Source organism: Geotrypetes seraphini, chromosome 10 (assembly GCF_902459505.1).
Source record: "Geotrypetes seraphini chromosome 10, aGeoSer1.1, whole genome shotgun sequence".
NCBI classification, from domain to species: domain Eukaryota; kingdom Metazoa; phylum Chordata; class Amphibia; order Gymnophiona; family Dermophiidae; genus Geotrypetes; species Geotrypetes seraphini.
The window spans coordinates 71,061,419-71,085,912 of NC_047093.1; positions in this window are offsets into that span (position 1 = coordinate 71,061,419).

Genomic DNA, 24,494 nt, shown 5'->3' on the forward strand with positions numbered 1-24,494 from the left:
TTCTTAAAATTTCTGTACTCTATATTTCCTCTGACTATCTCCATTTTGTAACTCGCTGAATGTCCAGCTCTCTTGAATGTAATCCGTGTAGAAGTCGCAAGATTGTGGCGGTATAGAAAAATAAAGTTATTATTATTATTTTAAAGTTAGGTGCCTTTAAGGCATCTAACCTAATTGGCAAAATCCCCTAAACCTTTTCCTATCGTAATAAATTTTACATTACGCTGGTTCCAATCGTATTATCGCTACTGCCCGCTACATTTTCTGTATCACTACAAGTCTGAATCATTATCCAACTCAGACTCCAAACTACTTGGTAATAAATAGATGGGACAAATGATAGGTAGAAGGTGTACTGTATGTCCCATGCCATGGGACATAAAATGGCAACGACATTTTTGGAATGTCCCGTCATCCGGGACACACGATAGGAAAAGGTCAAAAGCTTCAATAATTGAAAAAATAATCAATTGGACGATAGGCACCTACTCGATTCTATAAAAGGTAGGTGCTTATCACATGGTGCTGGCAGCGCCTAACGCCTAAGTGGGTGCTTTTAGGGGGGAGGGGGAAGCATGACTTAGACACTGATAAACACAATTCTCCAAAATCTTAGGCACCTGAAATGTAGGCCTTTAAAACCCTGGCCTACATTTAAGGCACCTAAGTTTTTGCTTAGGCGCGATTCAGTAAATGGCGTCTAAGCGTAATTGACATGCGGCTGGCACCATTTTTCTAGGTGCCGGCTGATTTAGGCGCCATTTACAGATTCTGGGCCTTTATGCTTTTGGCAAGTAAAAAAACAAAAATTACCAACTATCTATTGCTAATTTGTGCTTAGTTTTAAAAAGAGGATTTATCTCTTTGCTCTTATCCTATGGCAGTGATAAGAGTATTAATGTATTTATGCCATAATTTTGAAGCTACAGAAAGTTATGGAGTGGCTATATGGGTGCAAGTCACTTATCCTAGAAACAATTAAAGGAGACTAGTGTTAATAAAGGATTATCTGCTAATGCTCAACCATTAAGCACTGAGGGGCTGATGCACAAAAGTACCATGGGCAGAGATGTGCTTCTAATGAACAGTTTACATGCTTCTTAATGGTCCTATGATGTAGAAAGTGTTTGTGCAATAGACATGAACACACATAAGAACATAAGAAGTTGCCTCCACTGGGTCAGACCAGAGGTCCATTGCGCCCAGCAGTCCGCACCCGCAGCGGCCCATCGGGTTAAGGAATCTTTTAGTTAACCCACATCAATGCATAGTTGTTTGCTGATATCTATAGAATGGGCTCAATGCCAGACACCTACCACCAGGTCTGAGGCAGCATAGAGAGCCCTGAAACACAAACCCCATGCCCCCTGAATAGTCTCTTGCATCAGCTTTCCCGCCCTGTGACCCATTCCCCTGCCCCAGTTTCCAAATGTAGTTCCTGGCAGTCCTGTAGCCTTCCCCTCCTTTCCTGTGATCCAAACACTTGGGTTTCCCAAAATAGTTCCTAGTAGTCTAGTGCCCCTGACCTCTTACCCCTGACTTAAAAAAATAAATCCATGATGCCTAGTAGTACCCCGTACCCTGCCCTCTCTTCCTGGCTCCCCAGACCCCCTTCAAAGCATACCTTGAAAGAGGCAAGAATAATGTCCACTTGCTTCTGCCCACCCCCGTGCTGCCATCTTGAGAAATGGTTGCACCTGACCCCATGTGGTATATACCCGAGATTCACCTAGTCAGCTCAGTTTGCCAAAAAAGAGATTTTTTTTCCTTTATTTGGTAATCTGGCCAGAGAATCAATGCTTACTGCATAACACAGATGTTTTTAATTATTAATTGCATGATAGAAACCACACATTGAACTTGTCTGGATTGGCCCCTGAGTTCCCCATCTTGTGAAGTGTAGAAGGAAGTTCTCTTTGGCGTGATGCAAGTAAAACAGCGAGCATTCAAACTAAATTTGAGAGACTGAGATCATACTTCACCTATCTGTCTTAGGAGAGAGGTTCACTGCTGTCATTGTATGGGCAAAACTAACCTATTTGGGGACACTGCCTCCAAAAATGTAAATAGAGGTTAGGAATGCATTTTCAGCTGGAAATGAAATGGAGAATTTTAGATAAATTTCCTTTCTTTTACTTTTTCTTTTGTTTAAATTCATTTTTAAAGAAAATTGAAAATATTTTTAAAATAAAACCTAAAGCTGCCTTAGTTCTCCTGTACCCACTCTTAGTGCATCTGCAGAGCTTTCAGGGGCAGATGTGATTTCCAATCGCTTCTACACCATTTTGTTTGCGATGGTGTCACAGGCCAGCACTATTATAATATTTTGTCTTGCAACAGCCATCTTGCAAAATTTTAAACTGTTGCAGGCTTCGAATCATTTGGTATTATTATAAAAAAAACAAAAAACCAGCACTAGCATGCTAAGAGCAATTGGGAATCATTGTGGCCCCTTGAAGACCTGCCGATGAGCGAAGGGACATGTCCGGGTGTCCAACTGGCTTTTCAAAACCCCACAGGAGTCTTGTTCTGTTGTGGGGGGCCAGTTGGAGAATCAAAATGGGAAGGGCAGGATGCGTTCCGTTGTAGAGGACTAGGTAGGGTATTGGACTGTGACATTCCTTATGTGGGTTCTGACTGAATATCCTCCAGGACTTGAATAAGAGCTAGTGTGAAGTCAATGCCAGACAAGACTTCTGCAGTGGTTGTCCCATATGTGACGAGCCATATCAGGATGAATTAGAGTGGGCTTCAATGGCAACTCCAGTAGCTGAGAAATAGGACCAGTACAGTGAAGTCTTTTTTTTTTTTTTTTACAGTCTGTCTGAACCCTGAAAATGGCAAGAATGGATCAGGGAGCAAGTCTTCATATTTATACCACCGGCAACAAGAGGGCACCCGTTGAAAGTCAGGGGTGGGAGATTTCATAGCGACACCAGGAAGCATTTTTTCACCGAAAGGGTGGTTGATCATTGGAATAATCTTCCACTGCAGGTAATTGAGGCCAGCAGCATGCTAGATTTTAAGAAAAAATGGGATAAGCATGTGGGATCACTTCAAGGAAGAACTTAGGGGGGAGGGTCATTAGAGTGGGCAGACTTGATGGGCCATGGCCCTTTTCTGCCGTCATATTCTATGTTTCTATATTTAGGTCTTGTATATCTCAGTGAAGGAGAGGAAGACATAGTTGATCTTAGCAAGTACAATGTAATAATACTACTGGATTGTTGGTTCTACATTGCCTTGATAGTGAATATGACATCGGACAAAACAAGAAAATCCAACCAGTCTGCAGTGAAGAAGCAGTGAAACCAAAACAAAAGACGAAACTGCAGAACAAGTATGCAAGATGCAGGCAATTCAATAAACAATTTGTTGCGCACAAAATAAACCACCTTAAATGAATAATGGGACCCGACACGGTCCATGTTTCGATCAACACGTCTTCATCAGGGGTCCTATGGGATGAAGTGAATGATTGTTTCACTGGAGTGTATAAATTTCAATGTGAATATGGTGCAAAGATCCTAATGTTATCATGTCGTGAACAATCTGTGGTAAGTGGGTAGTTCCAAAAGAAATCTTATCAGACTGGATAGACCACATAGGTCTTTATCTGCCTTCATTTACTATGGTACTATATGCCCAGACAACCCAGATATCTAATACCTGAATATTATGATTTAATTCAGCCTGTGGTGGTTAGTGTTAAATGATGACCACCACCAATGAAGCTAATATGTAGTAGATTTAAAACAAACAGGAGAAAATATTTATTTAATGTAGTGAAAGCAATTAGCCTAGCAGTGTTTAAAAAAAGTTTGGATAATTTCCTAAAAGAGAAGTCCATAAGCCATTATTAAGTTGGACTTGGGGAAATCCACTAGGATTATTTCTAGGATAAGCAGCTTACAATCTGTTTCTCTTCTTGGGATCTTGCCAAGTACTTGTGACCTGGGTTGGCCACTGTTAGGAACAGGATACTAGGCTTTATGGACCTTCAGTTTGTCTTAGAATGGCAATTCTTATGTACCAACTAAATATTGACTAGCTGATCTCTAGCCACAAGAAGTTTAGAATCTTTCCTCCACTTCAAACTTTGAAACTTTATTTTTCAAGTCAAGATATTGATACATTTCCATTTACAACAGTACCTAGCTTCTCCTCTCTCCTAAGTGCTGGATGGCAGACAGATGGTATTTTTCAGTAGTTTGGATAAACTGCTTATTCTATACAATGCTTTTTCACAACTTTGAAGTCTATTATTTCACATCTGTGAAGACAGGAAAAAAAAAATAATGCTGCCTTATGTGTGAAATAACAGTTTTGTGATGGTGTGTCAGAACAACGTCAAAACTCTGCACTGTTCTAAGCATCTATGGTATGGGGAGATGCCAGTCTGCACTTTGGGCTGTGTGTTTCTTTCTCAGTCAGAAATGTGGTGCTATATAGGTTGTTATTAATTTTGCAGGTGTTGCTAGATGGCTGCCTCACTTTCTTCTCTGAAAAAAGTCAGCTATTGTTTTAAAATAGATATTGATACTTAGTTTTATGAGAGAGCCTCAGCTGCTTCTTTATATATTTACGAGGCTTTCAAGGTGTATGGACTGATGTGTTAAAAGGTTTTCTTCCATTCTGTGCCCATGGGTCAAACTTTGTTGATAAATCAGAGTCATAGGTAGGTGGAAGAAAAGATCAGTTATCCATGGAGTTCAAATCACGTCCAGATCCCTTAGACTAATTTATTGGAAGACAATATCAAATCCCTCTATCCCATATGGACATATGCTCCTCATCCCTTCTGGGTCTATAGTCTGTTCTTCAGATCTGAGAACAAAAATTCCTTTCTGACCCACAGTATATCAGCCCACCTCTCTGTTTTATATGTTCATATTGCATTAAAATTATCCTGTGGGTGGCCTTGGGAGGGGGAGAGGGAAGATCTAGGACAGTGCAGGAGAACCAAACAGCCAATGATAATTTGAACTAGTTTAGCCATACGTGGAGGGGCATAATCGAAAGAGACGTCTATGTCCGTTTTCGTCTAAGTCGCAAGTCGTTCAAAGTAAAAAACAGCCTAGGACACATTTTCGAAAAATATGTCCAAAATTTTTTTGTTTCGAAAATTGTCTTACTGTACGTCCTGCCGATCTGATCATCGAAGTCGCTAAATCGTCCATCTTTATACCACATTTTCATCCAATTTTTCGTCCAAGGCAAAAACGCCTAGAACAAGCCTTGTTGGATGTGGGAGGGGTCTGCAAAGTGATGGACTGAACACCCAGACATGGCACCTAAATAGTGGGGTACCTTACTGCTGGCACTGCTGTGAACTTCACAAAAAGGGTGCCATGTCTTCTCCTCACTACAGCTCCCTTATAGGTCATGGTGAGCCCCCCAAACCACCTCCAGAATCCCCTAGACCCACTTATCTACCACCCTAATAGCCCTTATGGCTGCAGGAGCCACTTATATGCCAGTAAAAAAGGGTTTTGGGGGTGTATAGGGGAGTGCACATGTTTAAGTATCAATGCAGTGATTACAGGGGCTTATGGGCATGGGTCCTCCTCTCCATGAGTCCCTAACCCACCCTCAAGCCGCCTCTGTGCTGGATGACTAGGCTTTTCTATGCCAGGCTGCCAGGTGATGATGGTCTGGAGGCTGAATTTTAAAGGTGTGATTAATATTTTTATGGGATGGGGGGTCGGTAATTTCTGGGGTAGTGTGTGTGGGTCTGTATTATGTGTTTGCAGTGCTTATCTGGTGACTTTAGGTGGGTTTTTGTGACCTAGACCATGTTTTATATGGTCTAAGTCAGTGGTTCCCAACCCTGTCCTGGAGGAACACCAGGCCAATTGGGTTTTCAGGCTAGCCCTAATGAATATGCATGAAGCAAATTTGCATGCCTATCACTTCCATCATATGCAAATCTCTCTCATGCATATTCATTAGGGCTAGCCTGAAAACCCGATTGGCCTGGTGTTCCTCCAGGACAGGGTTGGGAATCACTGGTCTAAGTCACAACGTCCAAGTTCTGTCAATCCTGCTTCACTCCCCCTGTAACCTATAACCTAACCTCTCATTCCCTGAAGCTCCCCTTCCCCACCCAGCTCTTACTGAGCTGATGTCTAGTAGGTTATAGGACTGAAGATTCGATGTTCTTGATTTCTTTGCAGTCTCGGATCAAAATGGAGATTCTGACCTTTAGCAGTGGTCTTGAGGAACTACCATTAGGGGTCACTGATCAATCCATCAATCCATTTGTGCCACTAAGTCAATTATAATTAACCTTATGAAAATTAGAGTGGGCAGAAGTAAACCATGGCTTAACCTACTTCCTTTCAAGCTTAATCTAGTACGACTGGGAAAATATTGCAGGCATTAAAACCTTTAATTCTTTCCAAAAAAACCCCCAAATTCTCATTCTGGCATAAAGGGGTGGGAGATGGGGTAATTTTATAACAAAACAATTACGCTGTGAAGGTGCATGCTTTGTGCCTGCTATAAAGGCAGCATATGTGCCAATATACCTTTATCAAATAGTGCCTTTCTCCTGAAACATAGGTTCATACATTTATATCTGTCCTAAGGTGAATACAAATGATCTTCCTAGGTTTGTACAGATTTGTGCATATTGTATAATATAGAAACACAGGAAATAATGACAGATAAAGACCACATGGCTTATCCATGCTATTCTTTCATATCAACCACTAAATTCTACAATCTTTTCCTCTTCAGAGATCCTCAGTGCTTGTCCTAATGCATGCTTGAATTCAGATACAGTTCATGTCTTCATCACTGCTGCTGGAAGGCCATTCCACACATTCAACAACCTTTTATTAAAAGAAGATTTTTTAGATTACTCCAAAGTCTATTCTATTTTGCCATCCTCCTATGCCGCTTCATTCCAGTGTTCCCTTTCAATAGAAAGAGGCTTACCTCCTGGTTATTTATACCATTAAGGCATTTACATGTTTCTGTCCTATCTCCTTTCTTCCAAAGTATATATACAGTACATGCCCCCATCTGTGCTTTTTATGTTTTTTTTAATGTATATTCTTTTACAAGTTGAATGAACAGTACTTGAAAGGAAATATTACAATTTAATAGGGAAAAATAATAATAAAATTATAAAATAATTCCTCACTAATAACTATAATTAAAGTCCACATTAAGGGGAGAGAGAATCAACCATTTCCAAGGGTAGTTGGATTCCAAGAAAGTAATGAATTGATCAAATTACAGAGTGCAGATGGATTCAATTAATGGCCTGGTTTGGAGATTCCATGGAAGTCTCTGGAATTCTTGTAGTTGCTTTACCTTCAAGAAAAAATTGCAACTGATCGGGTTCATAAAAAATATATCTATTACTCTGAGAGTAATGCAGCATTTACAAGGAAAGCGTAACTGAAATGTTGCTCCCAAACTCAAAACTGATTGACGGTAAGCCAGAAATTTCTTACGTCTGGCTTGCATCCATTTCGATACATCAGGAAAAAATTCTCATTCTGGCAAGAATTGCATCCTTATCTCATTCTGGCGAAGAATTGCATCCTTATCTTGATGAAAGACAAAAGTTACCAATAAAGTGGCTCTGACCTTAATTTCCTCTTGAGATGTTTCCAGCATACCAGTGAAGTCCAATTCTCCTGGTATTGCTTCTCCTTTTTCTTTATCCACTTTTGGAAGATTCAAATAATATAACTTTTGTAACGTGGCATATCATTTTCAGGAAATTTCAAAACTGATTTCAAAAAGGACTGAAATAAGTCCCTAGGTGATTGAAATTTAGAGACAGGAAAATTTAAAAGTCTCAAGTTCAGGTTCCTATTTGCGTTCTCCAAATTTTCAATTTTCTTAGTAAGCGTAACCTTTTCTTTCAATTGTAAATTAGTGGAAACCTTCACTTCTGCCATCGTTTTCTCCAATTTATCCATTCTACCATATTGGTGTTGGAATTTCACATCAAAAGTTTTAAATTGAGTATCAGAATTCTAAACTGAGGCAACAAACTGGGAATATGCCTTGTGCAAAGTTTCCAAAGCGCTCCAGATCGCTTCCATGTCGATCATCGCTGGTCTAATCAGAGGAACAGGGAGAGATATTCCCGGAGGCTCCACCGAAGAATCCGCCTTCCCCGTCCCTGCTACACTCCGAGTTCGAGGTCCTTTAGACTCCAATTCCGGCTGGAAGTCGGCAAGCTGTAATTCCCTTCCGGGGGTCAAGGGTGAGACCTGCAACACTGACGGAGACATCAACTCCGGCGCTTCCTGAGCTGTTGAAGGTGTCCTCGACATCATCTCGGGACGCGGAGGAACTCCAGGACCCAAGGGAATGAGCGATACCTCGCCCTCCAAGAATGAGGTTTGCCCACCTTGGTCAGTGGAAATACCCGGTCCAGCTGGAACAGCTTAGGCTGTTATTGCCGCTTGTCGCGTCAAAGAGGTGGCAGAGGAGGCAGGAAGAACCTCTTCTGCTTACCCCTGCACTTAGGCATGTTGGACAAAAAAGGTAAGTTTCCCAGAGGAAAATGTAAAAATTGCCAACAAAGTGCAGGAGCCACCCGAAAGCGTGACTCACTCTGTCGCTATATTGATTCCCCCCCCACACACACCCATCTGTGCTTTATGATTACTACTACTAACCATTTTAGTAACCTTCCTCTGGACTGGCTCTCTCCTGTTTATACCCCTTTGCAGATGCATTCTCCAGAAATATGCACAGTACACACACATATCCCCTATGCATATGTCATGAACACATTTATGCTACATGTTTCCTGCCCAAAATTATCTAAGCACCTATTTCTGATTGTAAAACACTATTATATGCAGGACTAGCATTAGTAAGAGTGCAAGCAGAGCAATTTCCCTGGTCCTCATACTACAGGGAGCTCCAAACCTGTATGAAGCTGGAAGAGATACAGACTGCTGGTGGGCCTTCTCCCAAATATAAGCCCCAGTAATTTTAACATGAGCATATGTGAAAAGGAGTTGTAAAATTATTCCTAATTTGGAATAAATTCAAAGGTAAGTTCAATGCCTCAAAAATCAATCATAGCCAGTTTTATTTTATTTTTTTAACTTGACTCAGAGTGCAGTATGCTTTTTCTTTGACTTTACCTGAAGAGTTGTGCAAATAGTTTAAAATGATATATCCCCCCCCCTTTTACAAAATATTAGCATGTTTTTTTGCGCCGGCTGCGACCGTCAGAATTCCCATGAGCGTCGGAGCTGTTACTGCCGTAGCCGGCATAAAAACCACACTATGGTTTTGTAAAAGGTGGAGTAAGAGCACTGCTGCAAAGGACAAACCTTTATTTAAAAGAAAATAAATTGCAGTGCATAAATTTAATTCAGTAATTAAAAGGTTTTGTATTATGCATTATTGGACTGTATACGTTGCTGTTCATTAGAAAGTTTTGTTTTGTCTCATGATTTTATGAATGTTAATATTATAACTCACTGAGGAGTGTAACTATAGGAAGGATATAAATGTTTTTAATATTATTATTATTATTATTAATAATAATAATGAGCCTTTTTCTATCAACTTTCAATAGAAGAAAAGCCTTTATGAATCCAGTGTCTAATACTGTCCAAGGGTGGATGGGTTTCTCTTCTTAGCTGTTTATGGATTGTAAATTGGGAAGTTTATTTTCTAGTTAGGGATTCATTAATGGTACAAAACATCAGTGTTTATTAATGTTTACATACCACATGTACTAATGCTAGGTATCGTTTCCTGTAGAATCAAATATGCACATTTTTGTCACTTAGGAATCAGTGCAGAAAAGACAAAAATTGAGTGGAGGTTACAAAACAAAACAGGGGAGAGGTGAGGGTGATCTAGCAGAAATGGTGCTTATTTAAAAAAAAAAAATAGATGTTTTAATATTTTTGCATCAGGGTCAATCAGTATTGATCAATTAAAAACTATGGTATGAATTCTATAAATTGACTTCAAGATTTAGAGGTCCCAAAGCTATGCGCTTGGCACCATTTCTACAACAGCATCTGGGTGTCTAAATCTGTTGAATATGAGCACAAACAATTACGTCAAGTCAATGGCAGTTGTAAGTTTCAAGTTCAAGTTTCAAGTTTATTATAAAATTTGATTAATCGCCTATTCAAAGTTCTAGGCGATGTACATCAGTATTTACAAAATTAGATAAATTTATAGTAATTTAACATACATTAAAGTATCCAAAGTATACATGACATAACGATACAAACTTGAAAACAATGGGTAAAATGAGGTATAGAAATACATTTTAATATAATAGAGACATTTAAGGATAAAAACAATGGGGAAGGTAGGTGAATTTAAAATGATTAAAAAAGTTAAGATATAAAATTAATTAATCGCTAAAAGCATCTTTAAAAAGAAATCCTTTAAGATTACTCTTAAATTTATCTAAAATTCTTTCTTCTCTCAAATAAATCGGCAAAGAGTTCCAGGCTAGAGGGGCTGTAACAGAAAAAATGGTCTGTCGTCGTGTGCCTATAATTTTTAATGATGGGACAACTAATAAATGTTGATCAGTTGATCGTAATATTCTTGAAGTTTTATAGGGAATTAAGAATTTATAAATAAAAGCTGGAGTCTTTGATGTTATTGATTTAAAGGTGAGTTGTAACTATTGGTGCCTAGATGTGCTGTGAAATAGAGAATGACATGAGGACAAATATGTCCCCATTCCTACGGGCACTCATTTTCCCATCCTGTCCCCATGAGTTCTTTTCCTGTGCCTGCCCCATTCCTGCAAGCTCGGTCCTCATCTGCGCAAACCTCAAACACTTTAAAATTATAAGTGTGGTTAAGGCAGAGCTTAAAGGAATGGAAAAGGAACAAGGACAGCAACAAAACTTGCGAGGATGGGGCGGGGAGATTGAGTTCCTGCGGGGACAGGGACAAATTTGTCCCTGTGTCATTCTCTACTCTAAGTGCCTGTAACTTATACTATAAGTTAATAAGTACGGGTCGATAAGTCAATGAAGCTGTCCGCGCAATGAGCGGCAGCAGTGAAAAGGTCAAACAGAATGCTAGGAATGATTAAGAAGGGGATCACGAACAGATCGGAGAAGGTTGTCATGCCACTGTACCGGGCCATGGTACACCCTCACCTGGAATACTGGTCACCGTACATGAAGAAGAATACAGTACTACTCGAAAGGGTCTGGAGAAGAGTGACTAAAATGGTTAAGGGGCTGGAGGAGTTGCCATACAGCGAGAGATTAGAGAAACTGGGCTTCTTCTCCCTTGAACGGAGGAGATTAAGAGGGGACATGATCGAAACATTCAAGATAATGAAGGGAATAGACGTAGTAGATAAAGACAGGTTGTTCATCCTCTCCAAGGTAGAGAGAACGAGAGGGCACTCTTTAAAGTTAAAAGGGGATAGATTCCGTACAAATGTAAGGAAGTTCTTCTTCACCCGGAGAGTGGTAGACAACTGGAACATCCTTCCGGAGGCTTTTATAGGGGAAAACATCCTCCAGGGATTGAAGACAAAGTTAGACAAGTTCCTGCTGAATCAGAATGTATGCTGTGGACCATTAGACCACTTTGTATGGAATGACCCAATTCCCAACATTCTGTTTGCTTCTTTTTGGTTTCTGCTGAGCAGAAGATTTAAGTGTATTGTTCATGATGAAATCTAGATCTTTTTCTTGGGTGGTAGCTCCTAATATGGAACCTAGCATCATGTAGCTATGATTTGGGTTGTGCTTTCCAATGTGCATCATTTTGCACTTGTCCACATTAAATTTCATCTGCCACTTGGATGCCCAGGTTTCCAATGCAGTATGGTCCTCCTGCAATTTCTCTCAGTCGAAATGTGATTTAACAGCATTCAATAATTTTGTGTCATCTGCAGATTTAAACACCTCACTTGTCATTCCCATTTCTGAATCATTAAAAAAAAATGTTAAAAAGTCCCAGTCCCAGTACAGGAGGCTGTGTTTGGTAAACTGGGACAGAAAGGGAAACAATAAAACCAAAGTATAATAAAAAACCTTGGATTAACAGGTTATATAGTGTTTTGTCAGCTGCCATGTGCTTATCAATAAATGGTTACCACTCCTTTACCCTTCAGAGTTTAGAAAGAAACATTTCAATGTGTCTCATGCTCAGAATTTAGCTTTTCTTTCATTCATAATTCATCAGTATCTGCCCACATATCACAGCTGTCTGCATTCTAGACCCATGATATGATGTGGGCCATGGTTTTCTAATGATATATTATACATGCATGACCTCTAAAGCACAATAAAATCATTAGTCAGCTGGAGATTTTTCAACAGTACTATCAGAGTGACAAAGTATATGAAAGTAGCCTGTGCTGCTGAAGTCAATCTTCTGCCACTCTGAGATACAAGTTCATCAGGGTTGTATTGCTGTACTGTGGCAACCTGGGCACATCAAAAGCACTCGACATTAGACAAAACATCTTCATACCCATTCATTCTCTGCTGACAGCAAATACACTCTACAGCAGGGCTGCCCAAGTCCGGTCCTCGAGATCTACTGGCAGGCCAGATTTTTAGGATATCCACTGCCTTCTTGGTATGCAAATCCCTCTCATGCATATTCATTGTGGATATCCTGAAAACCTGTCCTGCCAGTAGATCTCAGGTTCTTAAATTGATATTTAGCTTTTTTTTTTTTTTTTTTTGAGCCAACCGACAACTTCTCAGATTTTTTTTTCTTTCTCTATCCTAATCTCATGTGCCAGCATCTGGCCAGAGCCCCATCTTATTACTACAGTAGAGGCCTACCAAAAGTGCTTTTTTGAGTTTTGGCCAAAACAGGGACCACCAGCGAATTTTATTGCCTGATTTTGACTGAAACTGAAAACATAAGTTTGGTCATTTAAATATGAACCATTGAGGGCCACTGGGGATTGCCAGAGTTTGCTGCCTACATCCCTCTGCTAAACCCATAGAGGAGCATAATCGAAAGGAACGTCTAAGTCTGTTTTTGTCTAAGTCGCAAGTCGTCCAAAGTAATAAACAGCTTAAGACACATTTTGGAAAAATACATCAAAATTTTTTTTCATTTTGAAAATCGTCTAAGTATACGTTCTGCCGATCTGATCGTCCAAGTCGCTAAATCATCCATCTTTATACCACATTTTCATCCAACTTTTTGTCCAAGTCAAAAACGCCTAGAACAAGCCCTTTGGATGTGGGATGGGTCTGCAAAGTGATGGACCGAACACCCAGACATGGCACCTAAATAGTGGGATACCTTACAGGGCACTGCTGTGAACTTCACAAAAAGGGTGCCATGTCTTCTTCTCACTACAGCTCCCTTATAGGTCATGGTGAGCCCCCCAAACCACCTCCAGAATCCCCTAGACCTACTTATCTACCACCCCAATAGCCCTTATGGCTGCAGGAGCCATTTATATGCCAGTAAAAAAGGGTGTTGGGGTGTATAGGGAGGGGAGTGCACATGTTTCAATATCAATGCAGTGATTACAGGGGCTTATGTGCATGGGTCCTCCTCTCCATGAGTCCCTAACCTCCCCCTCCCCCCTCCCCCGAGATGGCTTAAGACGTCTCTGTGCAGCAAGACTAGGCTTCCTATGCCAGGCTGCCAGGTGATGATGTTCTGGAGGCACAATTTTCAAGTTGTGATTAATATTTTTATAGGGGTGGGGGTGGGGTCGTTGATCACCGGGGTAGTGTGTGGGGCTCTCTATTATGTGTTTACAGTGCTTATCTGGTGACTTTAGGTGGGTTTTTATGACTTGGACCATGTTTTAAATGGTCTAAGTCACAATGTCCAAGTTCCGTTGATCCTGTGCTGTATAACTTTTGGTTATACATGCAGTATGATTAAGTTTAAGCCTGCCCACGTCCCGCCCAAATCCCGCCCTCAACACTCCTCCTGACCCGCTCCATTTAGCTTTGGTCATTCAGCGGCACTATGAAAGCCTAGGTCGTTTAGAAATACATCCAAAATCCGTTTTTAATATCGGCACTTGGATGTTTTTGACTGATGATCGTCCAAGTGCCGACTTAGGCTGGTTTTTGAATGTTTTTCTCTTTCGATTATGAGCTCCATAGTCTCCAATCAGGATATAATAATTAATTTAAATAATGAGAGACTGTATTTTAGCTCCAAGCAAAATAGCCTACACACATGGACCACAACTAATGAAAACAAACTAAGCACCATGCTGAGGAGTGGCCTAGGGGTAGAGCTGCTGTCTCAGTTCCCTGATGTTGTGGGATCAAATTCCAGCACTTCTCTTTGTGACCCTGGACACTTAAGGGCAAATTGTAAAAGAAGCGCCTAAAAGTTAGGCACCAAATTAAGCACTGCTCAGCGCGATTCAAGTAAAATTGGGTGCTGATTAATGAATCATGCTGACTGGCACCTATTTTGGAGGTGCCCAATAAATAGGCCAGTTCTAGGCACAACTAAGTTAGGCGACTAGCTGAGCGCTTAGTCACGCTCAAGAGCAGCGATTCTGCAACAAGGCGCCTAACACATGGCCACGCCCACTCCTAATGTGCATAGCGCCTATTTTTTTGAAGGCCGCTCTTTCTTGATTAGGCGCCTAAGTTTCAATTATTGCTGATTAAAAAGCTTAATTGAGCTTGTTAATCAATTTAGATAGGCTCTTATCGAGTTGGGCGCCTCCGAAATAGGTACCTTACATTAGGCGCCGGTTACAGAATTTGGGCCTTAATCCTCCATTGCCCCAGGTGCAAAATAAGTACCTGTATTATATGTAAACCACTTTGAATGTGTAACCACAAAACAACAGTCTAATTCCAATGCCATTTCCCCTTTAAGAGTGGTTGTCTTGTGCCACACTTGGATTCTTATAACTCCACAGAGAGGCTAATTCTTAAGGAGCTTATTATCCTAAATTTACAGACTTCAATTCCTGTTTTATATCAAAAACATTTACTTGGAGCATTCTATTTACATTACTCACAAACACAGTACAGTATATTTTTTGTACTGTTTATAAGTAATTACATTACTCGCACAGTACAAAAAAAAGGAATATTAACAGTAGCTCAACTCCTAAGAACTATCTTACAATCCCTGGTAATCTAGGGGTATAGTTAGGGCAGAAGCAATGCCCAGAGAGCAGAGCTGAAATGGATGAATTGGAGAAACTCATACAAGTCTCTGTAACACAGTGTTACGAACTGGATCCAGATTTGCCTGATGGATTAGACTTCTGGGTTTACCTCATTGCATGCAGGGACTTGTAGTCTTGTTTTTCTTAGGAAATGCAATGGGGAAATAAAAATACAAGTCCCTATATGCAATGGGGTAAAGTCAGAATTGGATCAACCTTGTTGGGTGAATCTAGATCCAGTTGGCAACCTTAAACATACCACAGCAGAAAGTTGGCCGTAAAAGGAATAAGGAATGTTTGTTCAAACTCCTTGGTGAAAGATCTGTGGATGCTCTTGTACATAAGGGTTCTCAACCCAGGCCCTGGGACACAGCTAGCCAGTTGGGTTTGAGGATACCTACAATGAATATGCATGAGAGATTTGCATACAGTAGAGACAATGCATGCAAATTTATCTCAAGCACATTCATTGTGAATATCTTTAAAACCTGATTGGCTAGGTATGTCCCCAGCACTATTCCTTCTATGCTGAGCAGGAGTCCTCCAACTGGATTGCTGCCAGTGGGGGTGGGGTGGGTGCTTCAATATTGTGATTTCAGTTGGAAACCTTGGAATCCTGGGACACCTGTAGAGCGTATGTGTTCCTCACTCTTGAAACTGTGGTAGTGAAACAGCACTCCCCACCACTGGCAGGACTCTAGGTGGAGGACTCCTGCTCAGCTTAGTGGGAACAGTGGTCCCAAGGACTAAGTTGAGAACTCCTGTCGTAGATTGTGGTTTCATGTTATCGTTTTTGTTGCTTTCCTTTTTATTACAGCCCAGGAACAGCAACATTTGCCAAATTTATGTTTCTAAACAAAATCAGTCATTCAAGTTTTTGTCATAAAGATTAAGAACATGAGTAGCCATAATGAGTCGGAACAATGGTCCGTCTAGCCCAGGGGTAGGCAACTCTGGTCCTTGAGAACTGGAGCCAAGTCATGTTTCAGGATATCCACAATAAATATGCATGAGATAGATTTGCATCTCAAGGAGGCAGTGCATGCAAATCCATCTCATACATATTCATTGTGGATATCCTGAAAACTTGACCTGGCTCCAGCTCTCGAGGACCGGAATTGCCTACCCCTGGTCTAGCCCACTATCCTGTTTCCACTGTGGCCAATCCAGGTCACAAGTACCTGGCAGAAGCACAAAAAGTAGCAACATTCCATGCTACCAATCCCAGGTCAAGCAACGGCTTCCCTCATGTCTGTCTCAATAGCAGACTTTTCCTCTAGGAACTTGTCCAACCCTTTTTTAAACACAGATATGCGCTAAGCACTGTGAAGGTTGACTAGATGTGGCTTTTTCTCACTGCCTCCCAAGACCACAAGAGAAGGCTTGTGCTTCAGGCCATATCCACTCAGTGCTCGGTTATTGTTACAGAACAATCGGCTACAGAACAATACTAATTAATTATTTTGGGTGCCAATCTCAGGGAAAGCGCACAAACCACATTTGTGCATTAGTAAATTGGCGCTTTAAGTTGTACCTGAGGCCAAAGAGTGTGAAGCAACCTGTTCAAGGTCAGAAGGAGCATCATCTGATTGATTGTGAAGGGTGGATGATACGTTGGTGAGGTGGATGATACGTTAAAAATACAAAAAAAGTAAAGTGGGCAAAAATGAGATGGGTTTTAAAGTTCTTCCTGCCAACACATATATTTTAATATTTTTGAAAGCATTTATTTCCCGTTGATCAAACATATTTCTCAGTGGTCTACAATAGGCACAAAATAAGTCTGCCAAAAGTGGCACATTTAAAACAAATAAAATCATATACAAAGAAAATTGAGTTGAAAAATATTATATATTTTAATCTGAGAATAAGCAATTTCAAATGCAAAGATTTTCAATCGCACCGGAAAGTTCAGTATAGTACCCTCCTAATGGAACACTGCAGGAAAACTATTCCAACCTTCCAATCCAGCAATGAAGCCATATGTAAATCCAGAATCAGTAGATATGGGTTTGATATAGAGTATCTATATCAAACATACATGCATGAATGGCATGAGAGTTAGCCGCTTAATAAAAAATTAAAGTGTACAAAAAATATGCAAATGTGTGTATGTATTACAAACATTCTTCTATGTTTTATGTTTGATATACCGCCCTGTCTTGGAGAAGTTCAGGATGGAGTACAGCTTTTTCTATCAGGTACGCTTAAGTATTTTCCCCTATCTGTCCTGGTGGCTCACAATCTAACTATGGCACCTGGAGCAACAGAGGGTTAAGTAATTTGCCAAGGGTCACAGGGAGTAGTGCAAGGATTGAACAAATATCCTCAGAGTGCTGAAGCAGCAGCTCTAACCACTAGGTCACTCAATCTACTCTAATAATTGTGCTTGTCTTGATAGGGGAAAATGAAAAGAAACATAAACAACAAGTTAAAATCTGACCATCAGTGCAATGTTCTGTATTCAAAGATTAAAAAAAAAAAGAGAGAGATCTTGAATGTAAACAACAATTTTCAGGCAGCCAAGCCTATATACTTACAAATGAATAAACAATTCCAAGAATCACATGTAATGTCACGTTTTGCATATTATGCAGCAAAATGCTAAGAGCAAGGGTTTGCCATTTCATCTTCACTTTAATAACCACGTAGGTATTCTGACATTAACAAAACCAAGTCTTCTAGCAATATTACTGAAACAATGAACAGTCTGCCTTTCTGCAACTCCTCTCCAAACGAGAACAGGAGAACAAAAGAAGGCAAAGGATATTAAAGATTCTTCTAAAGGTTACCCGTTATTAAAAGCAGTACTCACCAAAGGTTAGAGGCATAAGTGTTTTATCAACACATCATTTAAAATTCATTAAAAATTAAAGAGGGTTTAAGTGAAGAAAATACTGATAAAAAACCCAGCTGTACTATTAGAGTCCCTCATGTAATATTTTGCTTCACCAAGAAAGTTATTCTCGTTGAGTTAATTTTGCATGACATATTGAGTTTCTGCATCAACTATCAAGAGGCTACCTGAGAATTAAACTGTGGCTGATCTAAAGCAAATTGGCTTGCTTGTGTACTCCTAAATTATCCCTTTCCAACATGGAAAGACTTTCTGACACACTGTCTTCTAATTAAGCTATTCAAACACTTCCAAACACAAAACAAGTACAGATGTTTTCATTAAAATGTTTTTGAATAAAATCTATAGAAATAAGTTGAGAAACCACCACATACATTTAATGGAACATTTCATGCTAAAATGCCCCTGTTTGATCAAATAATAAAAGCCTTTCTGGAAGCTGTTCTGCAGCTATTGACGTCACAATAATTATTCTAGTGTAAGGCATAAAACGCTCCCAATATGTTGATCCAAGCTTCCTTTGTCTTATGTCAGCTTCCTGATCCCACAATACCCCAAAAACTAAGATTGATCTCACTAAACTGAGAACCACTTCATCTCTGTGTTATTTATTGGCTATAAAAAAAATATAGGTGTGGAGTTTAACTTATAAAAGAATAAAGTTATTATAATCATTATTAGACATCTTGTTGTAGTCCTGTGAATGTGCTGTAGATGGTCAGGGAGAAGAATGGTAAACTCTAGTGATTGAGTTGGAGTTGGGGTTGGGGTAGAAGTGAAACTTGTAAGACTTGCAATGTTACTCCTAACATTTCTTTTAGCCACAAGTTCTACCTTTATGTGCTTTTCATTTAAAGACAACCTGATCATGCTTTAATTTCCTTTATAATATGGACTGTTGTAATTTATGCCAATTTGAGCACCCCTTCTAATCATTTTGAAAAGTCAGCTCCTATTCGAGTACTTCGAGCTGAGTCGGTCCAGCGAATGGCCACTAGGATGGTCTCCGGACTCAAGGGTCTCTCATACGAGGAAAGACTGGGCAAGTTGCAGCTCTACTCTCTAGAGGAGCGCAGGGAGAGGGGTGACATGATTGAGACATTTAAGTACGTCACGGGTCGTGTCGAGGTGGAAAATGACATATTCTTTCCTAAGGGACCTTCAGTCACAAGGGGGCACCCGCTCAAACTCAGCGGAGGGAGATTTGGTGGTGACACCAGGAAGTATTTCTTTACAGAAAGGGTGGTGGATCACTGGAACAAACTACCGGTGCAGGTGATCAAGGCCACTAGCGTGCTCGACTTTAAGAATAAATGGGACATCCACGTGGGATCTCTACGTGGGTCGAGCAGCACTCTGACTTAATTGGGTGGGACAGTGGAGTGGGCAGACTTGATGGGCTATAGCCCTTTTCTGCCGTCATCTTTCTATGTTTCTATTTCTATGTTTCTATGCCCTGGAATGCTTTTATCTCCTTCACTTCCACGGTTAAATACTGATTCTTAGCTTAAGAGCAGTAGAGTCACAGTATCAGTCTTGCATAGTCCAGCAATCTGAGTCCAGCTGTCCTCCCTCAGCAAGACCTCTTCTTCTCCAATGCTGGAAATCTTTGATGCCTCATGAAGCTTTCATCGATGCATCTCTCATTCTTATGGATGCTTCTCAGTCTTGCCACCGCCTCTCTCAGTTCTTCACTTCCTACATGAGGGATTCAGGCTGAAGACAGCTTGCACATAGGACCACCTCCTCTATTTTGGGTAGCTTTTTCTATCTGCACAGAGACCTAGGCAACAGATTTGGCAACACGCTATTTCCCAGCCATACTGTGGTTGCAGAAGTACTCGCAACTTATGAAAAAAAGAAGAGAAAGCAGAAAAATCCTACCAAAGCAATGCCCTCTTCCTAATTTGACTGAAGAGCCTATAAATCAAATAAAACAGAGACTTTCTTCAATTACTATCTGACATGCAACCCAAAATACTAATCTAAGGGCCCCTTTTCTAAAACAGTGGTAGAGTACGACGGACCGGCAAGGTAAATGCTCCAATGCTCAATTCCTATGAGCTTTGGAACATTTACCTCATCAGTCTACGGTAAAATGCTCTACCACTGTTAGATAAAAGGAGCCCTAAAATACTAAATAAATAAATAAATATAAAAAACCCTAACAGGGACTCTAAAGGCTACACCATTGTCTAAACTGACTGCTGAAAGTTAAAGAGAAAGACAATGATATAACCTACTGAAAGAAGTTCACTACAATATCATTTTAGTAGTCAAAGTCATGTCTTGATTAAGTGTTCCTGGTCTTATTTCTCTCTACCAATTTGAGGAGCTCAAGGAGAATGCTCTACATTACAAGAGTGCCAATAAGTTATACCAGCTCAATAAAAACCCAGAAGTGGCGTAGTAAAGGGGATGTTAACTGTTCTGGGCATCATCTTCGTGGGAGCTCCAGCACCTCTGCTCCCCCAAGCCATGCTCACGACCTCCCTTCCCCTCCCCCTCCCCCTCCCCCTGTACCTCTTTAAATTTTCACAAGTACAAGCAATTACTCTGGCCTGTTGCTCACGCTGGCCTGGATCCCTCTGAAATCGCTTCCGGGTCATGGAACCAGGCAGTGACGTTGGAGGGAAAGCCAACGCTGGCACAAGCAGCAGGCCAGAGAAGATTTAAAGAGGTATGGAGGTGGTATGGGGGGCTCAAAAGGTGCGGGGGGGGGGGGAAGGCACCACCACCCCTCGCTACACCACTTTGACCCAGATTATTATTTTCCAAATATGTGCTCTTCTGAGGAACTTGTTTTAGACCAGAAATGGGTTTTTAATCAAATGTTAAAAATAGAGCATCTGTCAGTGGACTATTCTCATTGTATAACAGCTTATCTTATGGCATTCCATATTTAAATGTTTTCCGTTCTTTCTAATTTTTTTTTTTTTTTTCTGGGAGGTGTGGTTGAAACATTTTAACTGAGAAGCAAACAAACAAATAGAACAAAATCAGCCAGAAAATACCCAGATACAAATGCAGTATGGAATGCAGTACAGAATACAGTATAGAATTTTTACATTGTCATTGTCAGTCTACGGCATCAGAGTACAACCTCCTGTTTAGATCATTTCATTTGTAGTTAATTAATAAAACAGACCTTTTTGTAATTCTAAATGCTATGCTTTTCCTAAGAGAGGTGTATTTAAATTTTATCAAACCACCTATCTAGTCACTTCCACCAATAGAAATCTTATCTAAAATGTTCTCAGAAGGAAGTCCTGTGCCTTCTGACTTAGCATTTTGGCTCCTTGAAGGCCATTGGGGGTGTCCACTGCTTCTGCAGCAGTGTAATGAGACCACCAAGGCTTAGAAGGCATCTGGAGGGAAGCAAAAATATATTAAGGAACATCTTAGTGTAAAACCCCCTGAGTGGCTTTTATTCTAAACTGGAGATTAACAAAAGTGATTCTAGACCGAGTGCAGTAGTGAATTATTATAGATCACTGTGCATTCAAGTACAATGGAATAAAATCTTTTAAATATATCAAAATACTTTGTACTTGCTGTGCTAGAAGACAAAATACATTATGGCATAATTCTGGACAGCAACGTATGACTGAAGAAATGCAGGGTGAGAAAAAGGCAGAGATGATTCAACAGTGCAAGTGCATAAATGACATACAAATTTGTCTGGGAGTAATTGAGGGGGATTGATGGTGTGATGAGGTTAAGACTCAAACCAGCAGAGGAGAAACATTGTCTGATTCAATCCCGGGAAAATACCATCAAGATCGATGGTGCACAGGATTGACAAGCAGGAACTGTGGAGATGGTTCTTTTTTGCTATAGGGCCAGAAGATTAAACAAATCAGTGCAGTTCTCGATCTTAATTTCACACTCGGGATTTGTAAAAAGCGATACTTCTTTGATTACCAACTACTCAAAAATAGGAACACTAAGAAGAGATGCATTGTAATAGCCTCAGTTACATTCTATTCATTTGGGGCTTGACTCTTAAAACACACATCCTGATTACAGGCAGCGGAAGGCATCCTACCGCTTTTGGCAGCCAATTGGTATGCACATTTAAAAAAAAAATTTGTTCAAGGAAGGACGCCTACATTATAGGCATCTGTAGCACATCTACGGGGATGCATAGGGATGCTTATGCACGCCCAAAGTGGGACGTGGGTGTGGTTTCACCCTGAAGTAGCCTTGGGAGTGCTTAAACATCCCTATGAAGCTCCATAGACGTGAGACAGACACCTTAAATGTAGACCTGTAAAATGCTGGCCTTACATTTAAGGTGTCTATTCAGCAATGTAGACACAATTCTCTTTAGGACATCAATGCATGCAATCATTGCATTACATGATCAGATGCCGCTTCTTAGGCAACCACCGAGATCGGTGTCCTAAAGAGAATCAGGTCATTTTCGTTCTTCCTTTGCGAACATAAGAAATGGGCAATTTAACAGGAGACATATACAGAATTGTTCTGAGGGGAAAGTACTTTTGCTAGGTGATTTCAATCTATTGGATGTTGATGTGAACATCCTGACTACAGTGCTGACTTTGCATGGAGAGCAGTTCTGGCAACTGGTAATGGAACACACACAGGAGGAGGAGCCAATGCCAGACCTGCTGCTTTTGATTGGAGAGTTTCCAGAACCATAGTGGATGATCTCTTTGCAGTGCCCATACCAAGGTGCAAACAAAGGTGAACAAAGATTGCTCCCGACCCACAGTCTCCGCCCATTAGTAGTAGTAACATAGGAGCCAACTTTTCAAAATTATTTGGGGCATTAAATATCCTTCCTCCCCCGGCCATCACCAAAACAGAAATAGTTATACATTTTGTTGAACTTGAAGGGGTGGAGAGCTCACCTGAAAATGGGATGATACCACAAAAATCCAGTGCACTGAGAAGCAGCCAACTCTTATGTTAACGGCCATAGTATCCTGCAAAAGCACACTTACCCCCTCTTTTACTAAGGTGCACTAAGGGGTAAATTCTCTATTAGTACGTCTAACTTAGGCGTGCTTTAGACGTCCGGTAAACGCAAGTGCCAATCAAACGGTACTTAGGCGTGCGGTAGACGTCCCTACAACCTATTCGCGCAATATAGACGCAGGTTTCTGAAACATCATTAAGACGTCTCCAATGGACCCGTGATAGACGTGGGTACGATTTTTTTTTTTTTTCTTAAGATTATACTTTTTTTATACTCTTTATTATCACTCATTCAGCATTGTAAGTATAGGATGATTAAAAAGATAACCAAAACACAGTATACCATTTTGTAAACTATATATTAGTTGATCTAGCAATATCAGTGAGGTAGGGAATGGCAGACAGAGAACACTGCTGTGTTGTATCTTTTTCCTCTAGGATATCAGAATTGTACAGTTTACCATTAATACAAGGAAAAAAAATATGTTATGTTTCAAAGGAGAACTAGAAGATGAAACGTACCGAGTGGGTGTTAAACTTACATTATCAGTATGGAAGGTGGGAACCGCTAGATGTATGCTACACAGAAAGCTGTACAGAAATGTCATACTCACCTCCTATTAGAAGTGGAAAGGATAGGACTTTGAACACCATATAGACCTTTTTATAAACTTCGTTTAAGTTCCACAAAGACTGGCAGGAAAGGCACCCTAAGTCATCCAATAAGCTTTCTCTCGATTTCCCAGAGACATTATTTCAGAGAGGATAGTTTAGAAGTGATATCTTGCTCGAAAGAACACTCTCCTGGTCTTAAAACATTGCAACAATCAGCTCATTCTTCACAACAAAGGTAAATCCCATAACTTACACTGGCCCAACTTAGAAATAGAATCAAAACACAGATTAGACCTGAATGTCGGCTTCTAGTTCACAGGAAGAGGAAGTAGCAAGCAGCACTATGCTGACCTCATTGTGACATCATCAAGGTGCACCTGGAAGGTAGATATGCCACAAGTAAAAGACAAGCCGGGAGTTGAACTCACAACCTACAGATGATCAATATAGTGCTTTTACTCACTGACCTACACCTGTGTCTCTGGTTCCCCTGTCATAGCATACCTTAGTGATGTGCTAAAGTATACTCTACTTAGCTATCATATCACAGTCAGTTGAGGCAAAAGACTGGTAGCTCAATGGTGTAAAGCACCGTTGTCACTGATGTAACACCCATATTCTTAAGTATGGTTCAATAAATGTAATACAGAGTCAAAATTATGCTATTTTATCAAACCCAAGCTCAACTTTGTAATGTATTGTGTATAGTCTCGCGAATGTGTTTGTGATGAAAATGAGATGCGATAGGTGTATATCCTATATAATAAAACCCTAGTCGCGCATGCGCACATACCTGCGTGCTTCTGTGATCTCTGCTCTGTGATCAGTAGGTCTGTGGCCAGCAGGAGTGCAGATGCAGCAGACAGGCGACTCCCCCCTCCCGCCCTCACTCACCACCAAAACCACCACCGCCAAAGCCTCCTCCTTCTGCCCAGCCGGGAGGAGGGCTCCGAGTCGCTGAAGACT